The 15,072-nt window shown below is 39.0% G+C and overlaps 1 pseudogene; it reads right to left on the bottom strand.

Moving 5' to 3' along the window:
• Positions 1-13,088: 13,088 nt before the first annotated feature.
• On the bottom strand, positions 13,089-14,419 carry LOC101970334 (RNA-binding protein EWS pseudogene; annotated as a pseudogene).
• Between the last annotated feature and the right edge of the window lie 653 nt (positions 14,420-15,072).

The raw sequence follows: 15,072 nt of genomic DNA, 5'->3' as shown, positions 1-15,072 counted from the left end.
TTAGAGAAAATTGTGAACTCTCTTTGAATTTATTTTTTCATAACAGATATTTTTCTAGTATTTTTTTTGATTAGCCTTTTTTGTCTGATTTAATTGGGTTTATTTTAAGTGAGCTGCTGCCAAGTATCCTTAGAGCTTGATCTACATCTCAATAAGGTGTGCACCAGAGCATACAGCTGGGTCTCAGGCTGAAGAGAGGAATGGTGGAAGAGATCAGCAGAGGTCACCTGCTAATGGCCCTGTTGTGTCAAGAGGAAATAAAAAGAAGCAGATGAAAATGGAACCTGAAAATGAAGGAATCAGTAGCGTAAAGTGGGATAACATAGGTGTGCTTGTAATTAAATTTTTTTTGCTTTATTATTTGAGGTTCTCAAAAATAAGAGAACTTATTATTTGTCTTAGCACATAGCTCAGAGTGTTAAGTATAAGCTATATAATCATTAACAAAAATGATTAGGATTATATTCCAGATCAAATCATTTAGTAAAAAAGTGGTTAAATAAGTCTATACTTGTGCATTAATTCCTTAAGGTATTTTAATGGACAAAATTCATGCTTCCAGCTGCCCTTCCTCTGAGCTTACCTTAAAAAAAAGAGATTCTAGGGGTTAGTGCTACTCCACAGCCTGTGCACATGGAATTAAGGTACGAAAAGATAAATGCGGTTATAGTTTATCTGAGTTGAGCTGACCACAGCTGTGGCTAGAGATTGATGCTCAGATAGAGAAGAAGAGTGTAGGTCTTAAAAAGGTATTCGTAGAAACTGTGTCCCTGAATAGATCTTATAATAAAAAAGATTGCAATAGTCACAAGTCCCTCCTAATTCTAGATATGTTATTTCTCTGCCATGTAATTTTTGTTCAAGCACTGCAATGAGTATCTGTCACATAATGTGATTGATATTATCAATGTATATGTTAAAATATAAAATATGCTATTATATATAATATCATTATCATAATTATTATTTAATTAACATTCCCTATGTGGTAGATATCATACTAACATGTATTCACATATATGGGTATGTAATATAGAATTAAACTGGGTGTCAGATTCACACACCAAAAAAAAGTGATGAAGACATGGGATATTCCCTTAAAATTGTCTCATCTCTCTGGAAAATCACTGAATAACTTTTCCCAAATTGTTTCTTATAACTATGCAACTTAACTCTGAACAATTTTGTACTTTTGTGGCTTCATTTTGTGGGATATTTCAATTTATCCTAGTTAAGCTCTCCATAGATGTGGCTAGAGATTGATGGACAGAGAGGAAGAAGACTGTAGGTCTTATAGAAGTCTTCATACAAAACGTATCCTTGAATATTAGCTGTTTTTTCCTAATAAGTTTACAACTAGCACGTTATTCATCAGAAAATATATGTAAAATTATTTTTTTATATTCAATAATATACTTCCTTATTTTTTCATGGACACATTTTGCACTATATTCTCCTTCAATATACTTGGTAAATATATTTTTCTAAGGAGTATATTATTTTATATCTATAATAATATATTAGCAAAAAACATAACAAAGGCTCCCTTGAAGAGTTAATTTGGTGATATTTGATGAGAACAAAACACCTAGCAATATTGAAGGTGATGATATTGTGACAGAATTACTGACTATTCATAATAATGAGATTATTAAAGTCACTGAGGGACCAAATGGTGCTTTATGATCACTAGCATTGATATATTTGCAAAGTGACTTTTGACTCAGGAGACATGTTATTATTCCCTTTCCTGACCACACCGAGTAAAGCCCTTTGAAGGGCTTGCTTATGACAGTCTCAGTCAGTGCTATTCAAAGAAACTTGGTAGAAAGGTTATCACTAGGGTAAATCGAGGCAAGGTATATCAACAAGAGACACAGGAAGACTGGGAGCAGAAAGCACCATAACTAGGTTGAGAATCATGGGATGGCTGGGACTGTGGCAGGCACCCAGGTTCAGATCACAGGGTAAAGACAGCAGATCTTGGTGGCTCATCACAGACACTCTACAACTGCACGGCTGAGCCAGTCAAAAACCCAAGTCGTGTCCAAATGCTGCAAGGATTTTGACAATCATTTCAATGAGAAGGTACAGCAGTGTCTCAGAATCTTTGAAGGGATTTTCCAGAGGTTCAGACACAGCAGAATTGGTAGGGTTTTTTAAATCTCTAAAGTATTTTAAGTCATTCTCATCATTGTCCTGCAGAGGGCAGCAGGTGTGACCTGGAACTCAGAAGCAATGACTACCTGCTCCCTGATAACTGGAGGACACTGAAACCCAAAGAAGTGGAGCTTATGGTCCCAAACTTGGAGTGTTTTTTCATCACCTGGCTGATAACTTTGTACCCTGATGACAGTATTGGCATCCTGAAGCTCTGCAGGTCTGAACTGAGGTTCAGGCACCAGGTAAAGCACCAGGTAAAGCAGGAATTCTCAAACCTGAGGCCATGACACATGACCTTCCAAATTCCTCTTCAAATAAGAAAGATCTAGTGCCCAATGTGAGCTTTAAGTTTAGAATAAAAATATGTCAAGTTCCAAGTGGGTATAGATTGCATTCATTATTAAAGGTAGCAATAAATAAAGAAATCCACACATACCTACATACATAAACACATAGACAGATGGTCACAGTCCTAGCTGGAATAATCACAGAAATCACCTAATTCCCCTACTCACCAGTAAAAGTATTTTTTGGTGTTGTTTTCTGTTTTTCCTACTAGCTATTACATTATTTATGTAGCCCCTCTACTAAATACTAAGTAGAACAAGTGATGCTTGGGGCATATTAACTTTTGCATTGTGGTGTTAATTAAAATGACTGACTGAATTTTAAAAAAGCCACTCAAAACAAATAAAATAATGAAAAACTGTGCATCAGAGTTTGTCATCTCCAAATCGCATGGAATTCAAGACTGCAGCTTCTTTATTCTTCCATCTTGTATTGAGCTACAATAACATAGTTCAAGACAAAGTTAAATGGCTTATAATCAACCCTAGATAGATTCAGGAGACGCTCGCTAAAGAATCTGTCAGAACTTAAAGACTTTATTAAAGACTTAAACTGTCATTCAATTTAAAAGTTAATAAAATGCCAAATAAAAGAAACTTCTCCAAGTGATAAATGTATTAAGTTTGGAGTACATAGTTGAGCCTACTCTTTTTCAAATCCTGATTATTACCTGGATGAAATGCACCAAAGAATTTATCTAAACCCTATTTTCCAACAAGTGTTTGAATGTTACCCTGAAGTGGTTCAGGTTGATGTATTTCTGCAAGTTCAGAATCTTTTTCCATTTGCTGCTGTGAGCCCCGCTGATGCATTAATGCTGCTAATTAAGAATTACAGAGATCATAAATCATGATTTGTTATTTAAACACAAAATAGTTCTTAGGACTTAGAGCTAATACTACTATGCTGAAAAACTAAAGTGTTGAAAATAAAAAGCAAAAGGTCATTTATCTAGGGGACCCACACGAAGGAGTCATTAACATTGAAAGTCCAATATCAAACAGAAATGTCTTAAGCACTGAGACCTGGTCTGCATGCGGCAATTGAATTTCTGCAATTAAAATATTTTGAGAAAGAAAAAACAAAGTAGGCCTCTACAATGAAACTGGAACTGTGGGCATGTTAATGTGAAGGAACGGAAGACCATTAACAGAAGATTATGTGATTTACAGTCTTGATGATAGGACAAGCATATTTGTGACCCCACAGACTGTCTCTGTGGGTGCCAATCTTGGAGAATCCATTTGTTTTATTAATTGAGTACAAAGGAGACTTCTTCCTCTGTTCTTTCTTGTAGTCCATGTTAAATGCAGTTTCATTGATTACTGGGTCATTGTCCCTAGCTTTAATGAACTCTTAAGCCACTGAAGTAGCAGTGGCCCTTGTAAGGCTTAAATCATGTCACCCATGGACAATGTTTTGATGTACTGCTCAGGCTGTGGGCTTGAGTCTTTACGCATATTGGTACCCTAAGAAATTAATGCTAACCACTTTAGGGCTAATTCTAACTTGTCCCATATTTCTTTTTCCAAAAACTTGAATCTTTATAAAGCTATCTTAGATAAAGTGCTTCATAGTTTAAGACCAAAGAACAGAAAGCATTCTTGAATACATATTTTCCAGCAATTGAGAAGTTATCTTCTCTGTTTCCTAAAATGTTTGAAAAAAATGATCAAGGTCCAACATAGGATATGCTTATCTCTACATATAGGAAAAAATAATCAGTGAATTTGTAGTCTTTTAGGTTTAGATGTTGTGTCTCCCAAAGGCTCACTTGTGAGAAAATGCAAGAGGTTTGGAGAAGAAATTATTGGGTTATAGCCTTAACCTAATCAGTGAATTAATCCCTGGTGGGATTAATTGAGTGGTAACTGGAGATAGGTAGGGTGTGGCTGAAGAAAGTGGTTCATCAAGGGCATGGCTATGGGGAGTATATATTTGTATTTGGCAAGTGGAGATTTCTCTCTACTTTCTGATCATCATGTGAGCTGCTTCCCTCTCCCACACTCCTCTGCCATGGTGTCCTGCCTCACCTCAAGCCCTGAGGAATGGAGCCTGCTGTCTATGGATTGAGACCTCTGAAACTGTGAGCGCCTAAAGAAAACTTTCCTCCTTTACAAATGTTCTGGCGGGGTCTTATAGTCACATCAGCGAAAAACTGACTAAAACAGTCCAAGAAATAAACAAGAAAATAAGCCTTTAAAATGGCTGACCCACTTTAATTCTTTTTTTCATTTGAGTTATACTTAATATTCTAGCTGGCTTTCTAGTTTACCTATTGGCTGTCTTAAAACTGTAATTATATGGTTCAACCACTACTAAAATATTCAAAGTATTGTATTAAAATCATACACAAGTACACAGGCAAAAACCTCCTCATTAGCAACAAGAAAATAATATTATTTCCTCCAGTGGATGTGTGAAGTTTAGCCACCAAATCCAGGTGCATGGGACCAAAGCTAAGAACCAAAGTTAAGGAATATGTACATCATTTGAATGTAGCTCCTTTACTGTGGTCACATAAGATTCTTCCAATGACATTTTTTGTGTAATAAATCACTCCCAAAACCTGGTGGATTATAAAACTGATTTTGTGTGTGTGTGTGTGTGTGTGTGTGTGTGTGTGTGTGTTGGGGGGGTACTTGGGATTGAACTTAGGGGCAATCAGCCACTGAGCCGCTTCTCCAGCCCTATTTTGTATTTTATTTAGACACAGGGCCTCACTGCATTGCTTATTGCCTCTCATTAGCTGAGGCTGGCTTTGAACTTGCTATCTTCCTGCCTCAGCCTTCTGAGCTGCTGCAACAAATCTACATTTTGGGCATTTTCTACTCCATTTTTGTCAGCAGGGATGATGCAAAGCTTGGGACCTAACACCTTCTATGAATTCACACACTCATATCTGATGCGTACGTTAGATTCAAATAGCTGAGTGGGGCCCATAGCATTATAGAAGTTTTATTGTGAGTGATATGTCAGCCATTTGATTCTGTGAACAAAGAGAAACCAGAAAACTGAGAGTAGACCACCTCCTGGGCAGAGATCACATTATGGGGTCCCAAGGCAGAAAGCCCTAATTTAGGGTACTACCTACTTATTATATCCCCTCTTAACTGTCCAGCATGTGAATCTGTAAAATAAACTTCAAATAGAAATGCTCCATCAAAAAATTAGTAATTATCAGAAAGTACATTATACAGATAGATAAATAAGTATAATTTTTTAAAAAATCGAATACAGGAAGCATAATAAGAAATGAAGATAAACAAATGTCAGGAAAACAAAAGCCAGAGGGTTTAGAAGAAACTATTAAGAGATTTTCTTAGTGAAAACAAAATTGAATTAGCTCAGAAAAGATGTATGAAAATAGGAAGGGCATAGAATATGAGCTCTTGAGCTTAGAAAATAAAGGAAAAAAGGTTACATCATTACAAAAATTGATGCTACCTTTGAAGGAAAAATGCTAAAGGTATGGGAGGCAAGAATATTAGATTTGAAAATATAATGCAGAGTTAAATTTAAATAAACAGAACTGTGAAAAAATGAATAAGGAAATTAAATCTATGAAAGTTGAGGAAGTAGAAGGTATGTTTGATTGGACTGCTAAAGAAGAGCTCAGAAATAAATGCATCAAATATACATGTATATGTATGTGTGTTTGTATGTGTGTGTGTGTGTGTGTGTGTGTGTGTGTGTGTATGCTTTTCCAAAGCTTTAGAAAACCTAGAACTTGAAGGAAAAAAGAAGAGCATGCTTAAAGGAGAACAGTACCTAACAATGACTATCAATATATATTATGGTGACAATTAATATATATTATGGTGACAATTAAAAAGATCTTTCAAGTTGGGCACAGGGGTGCATGCCTGTAATCCCAGTGACTTAGGAGGCTAAGGTAGGAGGATCTCAAGTTAGTGAGGTGCTGAGCAACTCAGAGAGATCCTGTCTGTAAATAAACTACAAAATAGGGCTGGGGATGTGGCTCAGGGGTCGATTTCAATCCTTGGTATACAAAAAAAAAAAAAAAAAAAAAAAGAAAGAAAGAAAGAAAGAAAGAAAAATAATCTTTTAAAGAATTAAAGAGGCATCAGAAAGAAAAACCATGTCACCTGTGACAGAAGAGTATCAGGGTAATTCCCAAAACCACATTTCAATGCTGAATCACATTCCCAAAGGAACAAATGTTTAATTTAAAAGGGTTTCATACTTAACCACATGTCATTCAAATTTAATATTTGTAAGCTTTTGAAGTACCTAACAACCATAAAACTTATAGGGAACAAGAAACAATCTACCTAAATAAAACTGATGAAAACCAAATGGATTGCAGCTAAATTAAAAAAAAAAAAAAAGAGTTGGAAGGACAGATTTGACTTAGGATGTAGAAAGCTGTAATTGTGTCCATCTTAGCAATAAGCTGAAGCCAAATAACCCATTAAATCCTAACTTCTCTTTAAACCTTTTCAAGTCAGGGGTCTCTGGACAAGTAACTAGCCTTAAATGTAAATAAAGACAAGGGCTTTTGTTATGGTCTGGATGTGAGGTGTCCCCCAAATCTCATGTGTTAATACAGGAATATGCAGAGGTGGTATTATTAGGGTCTATGTGGTAAACTGGTCAGTCCATCCTAGTTTGAATGAACCAGCTGGGTGTCAGGTGAGGTATGGCAGGAGGAGGTGGGTCCCTGGGCCATACCCTGGAAGGCTGCATCTTCCTGTGGCTCCTTCTCTCTCTCTCTGCTTCCTTTCTGTGTGAGCCAAGCAGCTTGTCTCTGCTGGGCCTTTGCCCTGTAATATGCTGTGTCACTTTGGGCACAGAGCAATGAAATCGGCCATCAATGAACTGAGACATCTGATACCAAGAGCCAGAATAAAATTTTCCTTATCTAAGATGTTTTTATCTGGTATTTTGGTCACAGCAATGAAGAAGCTGAGCAAAACAACCTCCAAGGAGATAGGGGAGGTATCTCTGGATCACTGGGTCGGACACAAAAGAAAGATGGGAGTGCCATAGAATAACGATAAGAAGAACATAGCTAACATTGCGAACTGTTTCTCATTTATTTTTGAATGATGGCTAGAGGCCAGGTGCAGGCTGATGTGAGAATCTGAGAGCCACGGTTACAAGGGGAGTGTGTCCCCACTTGCAAACCTTTCTTCATGACCTTCACCAGGTGCTCAAAAGAAAGATTGGGGTAACGAAGGAGCAGGAATGCCTCCCACAGGTGCAGGCCTTGGGGAGGACAGTGGATACACCGACTGGACTCATCTCCCCTTTAGAACAGAAGACTTAAGTCACTGGAGAAAGGAGGCAAACCCATTCTTCCCCCAAACAAACAAAGATCCATCACAGCTTTAGGAAAGAAAAGGAAATATCTTTTATCCCCAGGGGAAGGCAGAAATTTTTCTTAAGCCCTGAACTGAGAATCCTTTCATTGTGGGAAAGATAGGATCACTGAGAAAACTCTACCTCTGAGACCAGGTATCCAGTGGACTGAGGCTAAGCCAAGTCAGCAGACAGACAATCTTTCCTTGTAATTCTATGCTGCTCAAGGAACTGTCCTGGTCCTTCCAACATCTTACCAAATTATCCCCACTTTGCTCTCCCCCAACTTCCTTCTATCTTAATGTTCAAATGGTCATTCATTCATTCATTCAAAAAATACCTGTGAATCTGATGAATGTCATCAGACTTAGGCTTGCAGCACTGAACAACATAGAGAAATCCTTTACCCTCAAAATGCATGAATTATAACTGGAAGCACAAAATATCCAAATAAATATATAATGCACAGCAATAAAAAAAATACAAAACACACAGTATGAGGTTGGAGGGACAGGGAGATTAAAGTCAGAAAGGTATTCAGGAGGGCCTCACTGAGAGGTGACTTTGAAGCTGAGACCTAACATAAGCCAGAGGCGGGGGAGGCAACAGCTGAGGAAAGCTCTTTCCTAAGAGATAAGAGAGTAAAAATGCCTTGATGCTGGGAGGCAGGTGGCTGGTTGAAGGCAGAGAAGCCACTGTGACGCCAGTGGTACGCACAGGGAAGCACTGTGGAGTCCTCGCTCTCCACTCCATGTGCCCACGCTCCACCTTGCACATCATCACAGCTGCCAAGTATGTTGACAGGTTTTGTGGGGGGCTCTTGTGGCCTGGCTTACAGTACAGGCATGCCCCTGTCCCTTGTGTACTGGAAAGCTAACATGAGTTGTTCATTTTGGACCCTCAGTGCCTAATACTGAGGACCAGTGTAGCACAATCGGAATCTGACTAGGAGCAGCACAGGTACATTAAGGTATACCACTTTTTAAAGCAGAAGAAAGTGAAAACAATTTCAGCCTTGATATTGAAGGAAGGTCTTTCCACCCATCTCCTCCCTAAATAGACCAACCATTACTTGCTTCTCCTAGAAACATCATCTATTTCCTTTGTCCAAGATCACTTCTGAAAACCGTTTGGAGCCACCGAGAGCCTCTGCCTTTGCTGGGGGACTAAAGCTTACCTGACCTCAAAAGATTGGTTTATCCAGGTGGCAGTTCTAATCTAGGTACAGTTTCAAAGCAAAGTCAGAGAGTTAGATTGAGATCGGAAACTATTCTGGTCTAGAAGACACCAGTATTCTCTGGAAGGGATCTGCACCTTGGCGAATTTCACTGGATTAACGTTCTAAGGTGTCTGTTAAATCAATAATAATCTCTCCCTTAGTTCCCACTGCTTACAGTTGGTCAAACAGTCTGGCATTTTAGGTACCAATGTAAGGAAATAAATCAACAAATGTAATCCTTTGTCATGAATCAATTTACCCATCTTGAAAAGACCTCTACTAGATGAAATCCAGTCCTCTGTGATTCCAACCATCCCCACCAACCACTGACTCAAGAGTTCTGACTCTGACAAACAAGTCTTCAATCTCAGTACCATAGATTCCATCAGTTTTACTCTTCAGCTTAGGTTTAGCTTCTTAAATCAAGAATTTACCTATTGTATTTCAAAGAGAAGTTACCAGAGAGAGAAACACTAACGAAACAATTTTATACATTCATGTCTGATACTTTACAGAATTCTCAATGAATATTACAAAGGAGAGGTCAGATAATTATCTTTGATATAAGAAACCTTTCTAAAATCCTAATTAGATGAAAAAGAAATATGGTTTTTTGAATTAAATTTTGCAATCACTTCAGTTTAAAAATTCCCTTCTGTTAAATTATGAAAACAAGCAAAGAACCATATGCAGTGGGCTTATACTGGTACTTTCTTTTTCTATTAGGCTCCAAACAACTACTGATTAAAAGAAAGAAATCTCATCATAAGAGGGAAATTTAATGAGTTCTCATGAACAATTAAAAAGATTATTTGCATATTTTTAGCCTATAGGAGGAAAAAACACCAAGCAGGAAAGGTTTAGCAATAATCACACGCTGGGAAGGAGTGGAAAGGGAAACATTAAATGCTTTTCTTGCTCCTCCTGAAGCCCTGGATGGCATTTCAGGAGGCTTATTAGCATGCACACTGGAGTGACCTGGTTTACCAGGCCCCTGCGCTCAGGCAGGTGTTTATTACAGGTGCTCCATAACTGGTATTTTTATCCCGCTAAGAAAAATTAGAAAAACAGAGAGGACCCATGCCTGATTATGTTCACTGTAGTACCTACTACAGCTATTAGAAGAGGGAAATTAAACCCAAAGCAAAACTTAACAAGCATTTGATAAGCTTTCTTTGGAGAATCTCTTCTATGACATTTACTCTTCGTCATTCCGTCTCTGCTACACTGGATTTATCCAAGACGTCTGTCCCTGAGTCAAAAGACAAGAAGACAAGAAGCTGGAAGAAATTTGGTTTCCTATTCAGAAGTGATCAGCCACTCTCTACCAATTGACTTCAACATGAGCAATTTTTTTTTCTCTCTATACCCATAGATTACATGTAGATTGTGATAATATCTACCTTTGAGGGTTGTAATGATCAAGGAAAACGTATTTTCCTGTATAATTGCTACAGATAGAAGACACTCGTTGCTTGACAGTCAGGAGCATAATGGTTAGATGATAATAAAACTCTTCAGCAGTCACGCAGTGTATCAATGATGAGAGACTGCTCAAGTTAGTGTTTCAAGTATGGGGAACAAAGGTGTGGTGTTGGCTTCTGTTACAGAGTGACTTTTACCGCACCTTCCATTAAGCCAACACTGGAGTTCACTTCTGTCCTTGAGGAAGAAGCTGACAACCCAGGCACGCTCCCTGTACAATGCCCCGCATCTCAACCCCTCTGCTCATTTTTGTTTCAGCCACAACTATGGTGGTTCCTGCTGACTCGTGCCGATACCGTTCCTCCTAAAACATCCGGATAGTCTCAGGTTTTCTGTCTTAGGGTTTTCTCAGGAGCCCCAGCAGCTCGGGAATACATAAGAATAGTCTAAATGCAAGATGCAAGGGGTCCCGGGGTGAAATTGATGACTCAGGGATCCCTCGACAGATGGGAATAGAAGCCAGTGGATAAGTTATGTGGCCTCCTTTCCTTTGGAAGGAAAATTCTAGAAGGCATTGTTCATGTTCTCAGAGGTTCCACATGAACTGAGTCCCAGTTGCCTGCAGCTGGGGTCTTGAAGATGTGTAATTGGCTTTTCATCCTTTTCCTGTCCCTGTCCCCAACTTGTTCGAGCTCCCTGGGACCATTAGCCAAAGAAATTCCCTGTCTGGGGCTCTCACAACAATTATCACACCGTGTCACACTACCACAGTTTTATCTGTTCTCATTTTTTCCCATGAATATTTCAAAACACAACTAAAATATCATTTCACCCATAAATAGTTCAGTATGCATCTCTGTCAAATAAGGGCATTATTTTTGTGTAACCATAATGCCCCTATCATACCTTAAAAATTAACATTAATATTTCAGTTTCATCTAATATCTAGTCCTTATTAAATGGTCTCCACTTGTCTTAAAAATGTCTTTTTAAAGTTAATGTATTAAAATCAAGTTCTTTTAAATCTCTTATGATTTATTACAGTTTCTCTTCCAATTTAAAATGATTATTGAGGTTTAATTAAGATACAAGGAAATGGAGATTTTAAGTATATACACCTATGAATTTTGATTAAAAAATCTATCTATCTATCTATCAATCTATCTATCTATCTATCTCATTACAATCATCACCCCAGTCAATATGTAGACCACCATGCATCAGTCTTCTTTGCAGGACCTGCCCCACCACAGCAGAAGTTACTCTAACATCGAAGCTTAACATTCGATTTCTGACATCGAAGCTTAGTGCTTTGGAACTACCCATCAATGGAATCATGAGACTTGTGCTTTTGTGACTGGCTTTTTTCTTTCAACATAATATTATTGAGAGTTATTCATGTTGTGGCTTGTATCACTATTATTAATAGTAGGTATTGTTATACTATTAGGTGAATAGGCCACTATTTATTCACCTGTTGAGTGGTTTCAACTTTTTTAATTTTATTTGTTTATTTTTATGTGGTGCTGAGGATTGAACCCAGTGCCTCACATGTTCAAGGCAAGCACTCTGCCACTGAGCTATAAAGCCCCAGCCTGGTTTCAACTTTTTGACTGTGAAAAACAAAGCATCATTGAACATTCTTGTAGAGGTATTTGTGGACTTATAATCATAATATATGGTTTCTCTTTCTCCTGGGAAATACCTCAGAAAGAAATTTCTGGTTCATATGGTAAATGATCTTTTAACTCCATTTTAAAAACATAAGAGTGTGTGTGTGTGTGTGTGTGTGTGTGTGTGTGTGTGTTAATAACTTTATGTGGTGCTGAGGATCAAACTCAGTGCCTCACACATGCTAGTCAAATGCTGTAACACTGAGCCACAACCCCAGCCACAACTGTGCATTTTTAAATAAACATTTGTAATTTTATTTTAAAAAATAACAACTATGAACATTTTTACTGTTAGAGGCCCTATTTGATCTCCATAATGATACTGAGCATGCTCACAGGGGTTCTCACTGTTAAATCTAGTTAAACAAGCATCTTTAAAAAAGGGGGGGAGGTGTAAAGAAACTCAACATACTACCATTTAACTTGTTTTAATGGTTATTTAGGAATGGTGAAAAATTCAAGTAGAGACAAGGAAAACTCATAATGTTGTGGCCAACATTATAAATAAAGCACTATAAATTTAAAGAATTTTCTGGTTTAAAAAATAAATCTGGTGTACACTTGTAATCACAGAGACTTGGGAGGCTGAGGCAGGAGGATCACAAGTTCAAAGTTAGTCTCAGCAGCTTAGTGAGGCCCTAAGCAATTTAGTGAGACCTGTCTCTAAATAAAAATAAAAGGGCTAGGGATATGACTCAGTGGTAAAAAGCACCCCTGGTTTAAGTCCCCAGTATAAATAAATAGATAAATAGATAAATATCAATCTGGTGATCCATGCAGCTCTCCAGGGTCTCTGTGTTCAGGAGGGCCGGTCTCTCCATTTCTGATGCTGCTCTCCTTCATTCACTTCTCTTGGTCCTCCATGACCACATCCACCTCTCTCTCTCCCATCTGCATCAGAGGTCCAGGGAGAAGGTCCAGGGCACCTGGACCTCCTATGACTCCATGGAGTGGTGGTGGCATCCTCTGTCCTCAGGGAATATACTGTTCTGTGAAGACTTCTTTTGAGCAAGAGAGACTCTCGGTTTGTTCCCTTGAAAATCTTTTCCATCAAACCACTCCACAGCAGTCTTGGCAGTTAGTGGGTCTTCAAAGGACACTGTGACATCACCTCTGGGCTTTTCTGTTTCCTTGCCCGGGTGGATCTGGATCACGGGTCACCCAGTCTTTCGTTCCTCTTAACAACCCCACACTGCTTAAATAATTCTGCCAGACCAGCAAGAGTCATATGTCATTTAATCCTTGCACATAAACTGCACTGATGATGTCAGTCTCCATGAGGGTCAAGGTCAAGGTCTGGTCCATCATCCATAGGTCGACTGGGCTTACTGAAGCCACCACAATGCAGCATCCATGCCACTACATCCTCCTCTCCACCTATCACTGCTTGTGCCTCTACAAGTAAATCCTCCTCTTTCCCTGCCCTGGTTATTGGGGCCACTTATGCTCCCCTTTTCTTCTGGCCGGGAAAATTTTCCAGACTCCACCCATAAACACCGATGCTACTGGGTGGTCCTGCTGCAATGAACTCTGCTTTCCGTAGCTGTTGCTCTGTGGGTTGTGTTCACCTGGAGCCTGGCTGTAGGATTCAATCTGGGGTGGAGTAACTAGTGGGAGGTTCTTGCCCATAGCTACTGTGCTGTCCATAGCTGCTTAGTTGCCCATAGATGCTCTGCTGGAAGTACCTGCATGGATCATAACTAGTCGGCTGTATAGAGGAATAGCTGGTAGGAGGATAAGATGGAGGTGTGGTGTCTAGGTGCATGGGGTAGCTCCAGGAACTACAGTCACTCTGTCCCTATCCTAGGCGAGGGTGATTGTAATCCCCTGTGCTAGACTGAGGTTGACTGGTCTCAGTGGGCTTGTCACAATCCTGAGTTCTTATAGATGTTGTGGCTGCTGACTCCTGACTATAAGCTGGGTAACCAGACTGAGTGCCACATGCAGACTGAGCTGCATAGAAGGCCTAGGTGGTGTCCTGAGCCAGTGTCATACCCCTGGACAGCCTGGCTGTGTCTGAGGGGCAGTTGGGGTAGTATAACCAGTGAGAGGCTGTCCATCTCAATTTGCATATATAGGCTGCCCATAGGTAGCCGAGGTCTGAGCCTGGGTTTAACTGACATCAGTCGGCTGTCCACAAGTTTCTTAGCTTTGTTGCTCATAATCCTGAGTGGTCTGCGCCTGTCCTTGAGTTGGCTGGGGCTGTTAGCTCTGTACACCTGCTGGGCCGCCGCGAGGCTGTGCTACTGTAATCTGTAGGTGCCATTTTTTTCTCCTTCCTCCTGATTCTCTCAATATCCACCTCCTTCTCACTTTACCTCTCATAAGCTGCTTTTTGAAGTGAAAATATTGTTTTATACTCATTGATTTCTAAAATTGATACACAGAATTGTAAATTTTGAAGTAGTACCCTGTGGTGTTTTGTCACACACATATATCGTATAGTGTTCAAACAGGGTCAGCAAGTTTATCCTCCAAAATTTTGCACTTATTTGTGGTAAAAAAACATTTAGAGTGCTTTCTTCTATTCTTTTTGTTGTTGTTGTTGGATGTCGCTATCTAGTCAACCTACTTTTAAAATGAAGCCCTAAAATTTACTTCTCTAGTTAATTGCAATTAAATTTATATAAGCAAAGTCTGGGAGTTCTTGCTGCTATACATCCCTCAATTTGATATTTCAGGTTTTTTTTTAAGAGAGAGAGAGAGAGAGAGAGAGAGAGAGAATTTTTAATATTTATTTTTTAGTTTTTTGGCGGACATAACATCTTTGTATGTGGTGCTGAGGATCGAACCCAGGCCTCACGCATGCCAGGTGAGCGCGCTACCCCTTGAGCCACATCCCCAGCCCGATATTTCAGTTTTTTTTAAAAAGAATTTTGACCATTCCAATGCGCAATCTAATGATGTTGTGTTTTATTT

This window comes from Ictidomys tridecemlineatus, chromosome 13 (genome assembly GCF_052094955.1).
Source record: "Ictidomys tridecemlineatus isolate mIctTri1 chromosome 13, mIctTri1.hap1, whole genome shotgun sequence".
In the NCBI taxonomy this organism is placed as follows: Eukaryota; Metazoa; Chordata; class Mammalia; order Rodentia; family Sciuridae; genus Ictidomys; species Ictidomys tridecemlineatus.
This window is presented reverse-complemented; position numbering and strand designations above follow the sequence as displayed.